Here is an 8739-nt window from a genome sequence, read left to right as displayed (position 1 = left end):
CACTCAAAGTTATCTGTTGAGTGAAATAAAAGAAAGCGCTTTTAAAGAATAAGGAAGCAGCCACTATCGCCCCTTTTGACAAGTCTATTTTGTGGCACTTCATCAACCGCCTTTTGAAATGCCATTTACACAACATCAATCACATTGCCCTCATCAGCCCTCTGTCAATTCACCACGAAACTCAATCACGATTTGCCTTCAACAAACCCAAAGTGGCTTTCCTGTCCAAATGACTATTAATTTTGCCCCAGATTATCATTTCTAAAAGCTTCCCACCACCGTGGTTAAACTGACTGGCCTCTCGTTGTTGGGTTTATCCTTACACCCTTTTTTGAACAAGGGTGTAACATTTGCAATTCTCCAGTTCTCTGGCACCAAACCCTGTATCTAAGGAGGATTGAAAGATTATGGCCAGGACTTCGGCAATTTACACCCTTACTTCCCTCAGCAACCAAGCATGCATCCCATTCGGACCAGATGACTTATCTACTTTAAGTACAGCCAGCCTTTCTAGTATCTCCTCTTTATCAATTTTCACCCCATCCAGTATCTCAACGACCTCCCCATTTACTGTGATTTACTGTGATTAGGCAGCATTTTCTACCTCGGTAAAGACAGATGCAAAATACTCATTTAGAACCTCAGCCATGCCCCATGCCTTCATGTGTAGATCTCCTTTTTGGTCCCGAATCGGTCTTTCCCCTCCTCTCACTACCCGTTTACTATTTGCATGCCTGCTTATAGACGACTTGTAATGACTTGATGAAGGGATCGAGTGTAATGTATCCAAGTTTGTTGAAGATACAAATCTAGGTGGGAAAGTAAGCTGTGAAGAGGGCACAAAGTGTCTGCAAGGGGATACAGACAGGTTAAGCGTGTGGGCAAGAATTTGGCAGATGGAATATAATGTGGGGAAATGTGAGGTTATTCACTTTGGTAGGAAGAACAGAGAACTGAATATTTTTGAAATGGTGAGAAACTATGAAATGTTGATGTCCAGAGAAACTTGAGTGCCTGGACACCTGAACTCCAGGTTGTGCTAACCTAGTATAAGCATCCAAAACCTGATGACGGAGAAAGTCTAAAAAAAATTAAGACAATAAACAACCCTTGGTGGTTTCTGAGAGTCAGCAAAGTGGGATGGTTTACGATCATGAGTTAAGATCAGTGGTGCTTACGTACAGAATAATGCAGCCGAATCGTATAAAGATAGGGCATGCTCCCTTCTCAAATGTTAGAGCTCTCAATAGGGGACAGTCAGAAGTCCATTGCCACAGGCAGTCCGCAAAGGTCAGGTCTGATATACCTGGATTCGCAGACAGGTCAGGTTGTGTTGATTGCTTGTCATTAATGTAATCTGTAGACAGTTGTATTGTAATAATAATACTGTTGAATGTAATGTTGAAGACACCTGTCGTGCAACTCTGTTGTAATCAGTCTGTTAAAATTGCTATTTTGTAACCACTCGGGCTAAAATCAAGCGGACGTTATTGTTGATGGATTAACAACCCATATTTGCGACAGTCACGGGAGAAATCCGCAAACGAACATTCACTTTATATATAAGCGTCACACCCATAATTTATATTTTCACACGTTCTTTTTTGCAGTTCTCACCAAAGTCCAAACATCGAAAGTCCACGTGTTTTTCAGAAGTTTACCGTCCTGTTATGTATTTTGAGCAGTTTCCCACATATATAAACATCACACCATAGTTTATATTTTCACACGTTCTTTTTTGCAGTTCTAATCGAAGTCTAAACACCGAAAGTCCACGTGTTTTTCAGAAGTTTCCCGTCCTGTTATGTATCTTGAGCAGTTTCCCACATCCATTTCCTGTGATGTGATAATTCTGGGTGCAGGATGAATGTAATTGGATTTGCTGCAGTCCGCTGACAGCAGGCGATGGAAGCGAGCGCCATGTTGCCGCTGACAGGTGAAGGACACTTCTGATGCTGCCTGACATCTGGTGGGAGTGGGCAGGGATTTGAAAGCCAACCCATTCCACCAATCTCGGAGCTCGAAAGCGGTGCTTGACAAACATTGATAGAAACAAACACGCACTGTAGCATCCAGGCCTCGTGGCGCAACGGTAGCGCGTCTGACTCCAGATCAGAAGGTTGCGTGTTCAAATCCCGTCGGGGTCACAGTTTTTTCCCTGAGAGCCGGTTTGAACAATTCTGCAATTTAAGTTTTCTTTGCGTCTTCACAATTAACAGAACCCTGCTCGAAAGTCTGCCTCTGGTAGGGAGGGAAGCACCTGATGACCTCATTCATTTAATGTAAAGAACAGAAGACAAACACACATCTTCGTTCAAAAACCACCCTGCAGGTGGACACATAGTGAGATAAACACAGGGCAGAGATGCAGACAGTATCCGGAAACATCGGTAAATAGACAAGAGAAATAGATTGAGCGCTTTGTTATCAGAAAATTGACTGAACTTCCACGGTCAATGAAAGGGCTTTTGTTGGCCGTTTTCCCATTGCACCGGAGAATTCGGGAGAACTTGGTGGATGGTTGGTTCGTATTCCCTTGTCCCCCACCAGCGGAAAAGGTTTGTCGATCCCACCCGACTAACTCCTTTCAAAAGCCAATCTGTCCAAAGCCAATTTATCCTTCCAGATTAAAAGGGAATAAAACTTGAAATGAGAGTCACTGTGGATCAGTATTCTCTCACTCAAAATTATCTGTTTAATGAAGTAAAAGATGCAGCTTACAAAGAATAAGGGATCAGCCACTGTCTCCCTTTGAGGCAGGAGAAGAAAATCGATCTGGATGCTTGAGGAGACCAAGTTCCAACATAATGTTTCCGCCCGGGATCGAACCGGGGACTTTTCGCGTGTAAAGCGAACGTGATAACCGCTACACTACGGAAACCGATGGCATGGTATGTAACACAATGGGTAGCTGAATGGTGTGCTCTCTCTGCTCGTACTTGGAATGTGTTGTTTCCATTGCAGCAAGAGACACAGACAGTGGCTGCTCCCCCTTATCTTTAAAAACTCTCAGGGTACTGGGTTTGAGCCCCACGTTGGGCGAGTACCGTTTTAAACTTTTATGCTGCTTTCACTGGCCAACAGTGCAGAAATAATGCAGAATAAAGCATGGTATCGGTAGTCAGAATGGCCGAGCGGTCAAAGGCGCTTCATTCAGGTCACAGTTTGTTTTGGAGGCGTGGGTCCGAATCTCACTTCTGACAGTGCTTATTTTTACCAAGACGTGGAAATATTTTATTTGTGGATTGGGCTGCAGCTGATTTTTCTGCCAAGTTGATTTGATCCTCCCACAAAAGCAACTGGCTTTGTCATGCAGATGTGACTTAAGAAGTTTTGAATGGTGAAATGTTTGATATATTAATGACCTGGACAAAGAAATAGAACAGCAGTGGGAAGCAATAAAAACGCTGGTTTATAGAGTCCAGGAGAAATATATCCCACGACAAAGCAAGAAAAAACTAGCCAGAAATGACACACCAGGGTTGAATGAAGAAATAAGGACAAAATTGAAACTGAAGAAAAAGGCACACACGAGACAATAAAGGAGAGAGGGGAATGTGAAAAGACTGGATAAGAAGGCTAACGAACTATTAGAAAGGCAAAAACGAATATCAAAAAAGCAAAGTATTCTAGACACATCAACAGCCAAAGAAAATTTAGGATAGGAATAGGGCCACTAAGGGATACACACGACAAACTCACAGGCAATGACAGCGAAATGGCAGAAATATGAAATAGTCACTTTTCTTCAGTATTTACCAGGGAGTCTAATATTGTGGGCATGACAGGAGAAGAAGAGATCAAAAAAAGTATAAAGACATTTAAGATCGAAAGGGGGGAGATAATTGATAAACTAATCAAACCTAGAGAGGAAATTTCCTGTTAGGAGCCTAACCAGAGTTTCAAACCGCTCAGCCACGCTAATTTTCGTATTACTGTTCAGGAGCTCGTTTCACAGGGACACGATTACTGCGCTCCATTTCGGGAGGCTCAGTGAAAGGCGGAAATTGATCTATTAATAGAATCATAGAATAAGACAGCGCCATTCGGATGCCATTCGGCCCATCGTGCCAGTGCCAGCTCTCTGAAAGAGCTGTCCAGTTCGTCCCACTCGCCTGCTCTTTCCCCATAGCCCTGAAAAAGTTTCCATCCAAGCGTTTATCCAATTCCCTTTGGAAAACTGTGAGTTAAGAAAAACAATATTGAAAGGGATGCTGGGGCCTCTGCAGCGTCGATGTAGAGTGTGTGATGATTGAAGTTATCAAGATGGTTGCTTTACACATGGTATGTTGTGCAATCATCCTGAAATATCTTCAATATCCAATACAAATTGAATTGCAAACCTGATGGACAAATACTGGAAAACAAGTCACGAGTGAACGCAAATCATCTGGGACCCGTTTTCAGCCTCACCGCACTTTAAATAAAGTGAAATAACTTTGCATTGAAAAGATTTGGAACTTGCATCTGTCCCTTTATCTGTTCCATTTCTTAAAGTTGCTGGCGTCTGATGATGTACACGCCTCTGCTCCCTCCATTGAACAAGAAAGGAGGTGTTTGACGTTGACGGGACCTGTTGGTTATGAGCTCATCCTTTACATTGAGTGGGTTGCCGTCCTTTAAACGGCGTCAACTTTAGCCCAGCGGTGAACTTCGCAGCAAACAAGTTCGTCACCGTCTCACCGCGGGCGCTGACTGACATGTTGATTGTTATTTCTTTCAGACCTAAATAGGTAGTAACCGTGATTTTAAACTTGCACTAAGTGATTTTTCGCCTGAAATGTTTCAAAGGCGACTCCTAGCTTATGATAGTCCGGCCATTTCACCAGCCGTGCTGAAAACAAAACATGTCTCTGTTTTTCGCGTCTTTTTTCGAAAGGCAAAAATATATTTCCCATGACCTCTGAAGGAAGGACAAGTATATTTCAGAAAGCAGAAGCAAGTTCACCGAACTTAAATCGTCTGACCACGTTAAAGGCGCCGTCTACATATATATATATAGATATATATTTGCAACTAGTTGCTGTCTGTTTCTGTGGTTGTCTTTTTTCTGTGTGTGTCCATCTGCAGGTCGATTTTAAATCAATACCAGTATTCGTGTCAGTTTGTTGCAGAAAATAAATGAGGGTATCAGGCGGTCCCCTCCCTGCCACTGGGTCGGTACTGAGTCAGGGTTTAGAGCTAACTTCTGTTTTTTTTAATGAAAAAGCAATTAAAACCTCCATTCAGGAATGATACAGTCTCATGTGAGCGGTGAAAGAAACAGTGACCCCGATGTGATGCGAATACGCAGCCTTTTGATCTGGATTCAGACCTTTGCGCCACGCACTCTGAAGACAGGATCCTGGATGTTATTATATTTTTCTGCATGCTTCTCAAACACCGTTTCATTTATCCCACCTTGGTTGAATAGATCGGGCTTATCAAATCTGCGCCAGGTCCCACCGGGTGTGAGACAGTATTGGAAGCAGCCTTCACCCCCAATATCACGCTGGCATTCATCGCCTGCTCCCAGCGGACTGCATGAACAGGGCTGGGAGATATGGACTTTGTTCACATTTAATCAACAGTGTGAATCGTTAAATAATTACTCAATTTTGATGGGAACAATGTTTCCGTCTCGTTTCGATCCAGGGACTTTTTGCGTGTTCGGCGAATTTGATAACCACAACACTACGGAAACCTGATGCCCCAACCTCCGTGTTCGGGAGAGAACCCCTCAGCCAAACTAATTTCAGTATTACTGTCCAGGAGCTGATTTCACAGAGATACATTCACTGCGCTGTATTTCGGAAGGCTGCAGAGAAGGATCGGTGGCGATGGTCAGGCAGGGAATCTCAGAGCATCGCGCCCACACAAACATTTCACTGTTTTTTTTTCATGTGCCTGATATCCGACCGCAGTGTAAATTATGGCGAATCAGGCATGCTCAGATGATATTGTTCACAGAGTGTTTCCTTGCATCCAAATCACACATTGGAAAACTTGAAATGAGATTAAGAGATCGGAGCCATTTAAAGTGCTCCCATTTCCTGAAGATCAGGAATTAAAACCTGTCACCGGCTTCAGAATGAGGCAATGAATCCGAAAGTGGGAAAAGAAAGGTGCAATTTTCGTTTCTGGGTGGGTTCGAACCACCAACCTTTCGGTTAACAGCCGAACGCACTAACTGATTGCGCCACAGTGACCGGCTGGTGCGTTTTCTTGCAAGATACACTAAAGCAGCGTGTCACCTAGCAAAAGTTACATGTTGCAGCCACAGAAATGCAATTGTCCACTATCAGTGTTACTTTTCCAGAAATAAAGGATGCGACATTGTTTGTGGAAACATGGAAACGGTCTGGTCTCGCTCACAGCATCGATATCACCGCCAACCAGCTCTCCTGCAACCGGCGCGCCCACCGGTGCTTTGTCTGTTGCCAAGTCGCACTGTGGGAGAACCTTCGCCACACGGACTGCAGCGGTTCAAGAAGGCGGCTCACCACGACTTTCTCAAGGGCAATTTGGGATGGGCAATAAATGCTGGCCTCGCCAGCGACGCGCACATCCCATGAACGAATAAAAAAATATTAATTTCAAATTCTGCTTCAGTTTGAGGTGTTGTATTAGATTAAGCTGTTGTATTCGTTTGAGGTACTTTATTAGTTTGAGATACTGTATGAGATTGAGATGCTGTATTAGTTTGAGGTACTGATTACAGCCCTGATTGACCGGTTATTTTAGCAGGGATGGGATTTTGCAATTGACTGAGACTTTTTCCTGTACTGGGGGAAACACTCCCAGTTGAAATGGAGGAGTTGCAGCCACCAGTCTATGGCAGCTGCAAAGGTCCATTTGACAGGTTGCGGGGGGCGGGGAGACCCTCACTCATTGCAGTAAGCCACTCTGTTACTTTGGACAAAGTTTGGCCTCCACCACCCTTCTCCTAACAAGAAAATTCACAAACTTGCACACTTACCCCGGTGTCCAGACACAATTACCCACCTTGCGGACCCCGTCAGATGTAGATCTTCCCGACGGGGGCCGCCGTAGCTGCAGTCATGACCTCCTCGGAGGGCGAACAGCATCACCAGCCTCGCCGGCCACGCCGTCCACCTTTGACACGTGGAACTCCACAACACAGTGCTGTGACACATCCACCTGCACAGCAGGAGGGAGGGCAACCGCAGAAAGAGATGCATGGCAGAGGGCACTACCCTCGCCATAGGGTCTACAGACCGAGGCTAAGCTTCCTGGACCTCTCTGAGCAGCAGTGCACACGGAGGCTCAGAGTCACTCGACATGTGGTCGTGGACATCTGAAGCCTCCTGCATGCTGAGCTGTTCCCGGCTGGCCCGAGCACGATATTCTTACCTGTCACTGTCAAAGTCACCACTGCCCTCAACAACTTCTCCTCCGCATCCTTCCAGGGTGCCACCGGGGACATCGCCGACGTCTCTCAGCCGTCTGCACAAAACAGCCCTGCAAATACACCTACACCCACTCTGCAGTGACACAATGGGTGGCATCAGTTGTGGGTCTTCATTGTGATCCTCAGGAAAGGGCATTATTGCACAAACCAGACAAGATTCGCAAAGACGTGGCAGTAGTGGTGACAATATAACATGTTATGTGAGTTGATCAGAAATTAAATATAAGTAAAAACCATGACATACCCTCAAACACCCTTGTGCATCCCCTTCATGCTCACGACACGTTTGCCTTACGCTTCCTACTGCACATATGTGATGCATGCCCTGTGGCTGCAGCACAGGTGGTGGCAGGTTGAGTGAGGCTGACCGTGAAAGAGATGCATGAGAGGGTGAGTATTAGATAGAGCCATGAGATTGTATGAGGATTGGGTTGAGTGGTAGTGGAGGTATGAGTACTGGCGAGGTGAGTAAGTGCAGGTAAGATAAGGATGAGGTTTGAGTGCGTATGAGGGGTGATGTGACAGAGTAGTGTTGGCAGTGCAGAAGGAGATGTGGGGTGGGGCGGTGATATGGCAGACGGAGTGTAGGGGAATGACGCGCGGCTCTGCAGGGGGAAACACGGAAGACCAGGTAAGTGGCTCCAATTCGGCTGCGATTGCGTGCGGAGTGGACTGATTTCACCGGGGGCGTTACACACGCGACCATTCGACCCTCCGCCGCGAACCCGCCGCCGTGCTAATATCAGGCAAATGAAGTTCTGATGGGGCTTGAGAGAGTAGATGCTGAGAGTCTGTTTCCGCTGGCTGGAGAGTCTCGAACTAGGGGGCATAGTCTCAGGATAAGGGGCTGGCCATTTCATACTGAGATGAGGAGGAATTTCTTCACTCAGAGGGTAGTGATTATTTGGAATCCTTTACCCCAGAGGGCCGTGGATGCTGAGCCGTTGATTATATTCAAGGCTGAGCTCGATAGATTTTTGGACTCGAGGGGAATCAAGGGATATGGGGATCGGGCGCGAAATTGGAGTTGAGGTTGAAGATCAGCCATGATCTTATTGAATGGCGGAGCAGTCTCGAGGGACGCATCCTAACCCTGCTCCTATTTCTTATGTATCAGTTACCATGTTCAATTTAACAATTAACAGCATTTTTTTCCACCGTGTATTGGTTATCATGACTATATGAACAAGCAACTGTAAATTTATTGCCCAGTGTATTGGTTATCATGACTATATTAACAATCAACTGTAATTTTATTCCCTTGTGTATTAGTTATTATGTCCAATTTAACTACTAACTTTAAGTTTATTCCATTCTATCAGTTATCA

The 8739-nt window shown here is 45.2% G+C and overlaps 2 non-coding genes across 2 annotated transcripts; one reads left to right on the top strand and one right to left on the bottom strand.

The window, feature by feature from the left end:
* Positions 1 to 2075: 2075 nt before the first annotated feature.
* On the top strand, positions 2076 to 2147 carry trnaw-cca (transfer RNA tryptophan (anticodon CCA)). The gene has a single exon. It is a non-coding gene; the product is annotated as a tRNA-Trp (tRNA).
* Positions 2148 to 2808: 661 nt separating this feature from the next.
* Positions 2809 to 2881, bottom strand: trnav-uac (transfer RNA valine (anticodon UAC)). Its single transcript has one exon. It is a non-coding gene; the product is annotated as a tRNA-Val (tRNA).
* Positions 2882 to 8739: the final 5858 nt, after the last annotated feature.

The sequence above is a fragment of the Heptranchias perlo genome, unplaced genomic scaffold (genome assembly GCF_035084215.1).
Source record: "Heptranchias perlo isolate sHepPer1 unplaced genomic scaffold, sHepPer1.hap1 HAP1_SCAFFOLD_52, whole genome shotgun sequence".
Taxonomy (NCBI): domain Eukaryota; kingdom Metazoa; phylum Chordata; class Chondrichthyes; order Hexanchiformes; family Hexanchidae; genus Heptranchias; species Heptranchias perlo.
The sequence above is the reverse complement of the archived record's forward strand: the minus strand, read 5'-3'. Positions and strand labels throughout refer to the sequence as shown.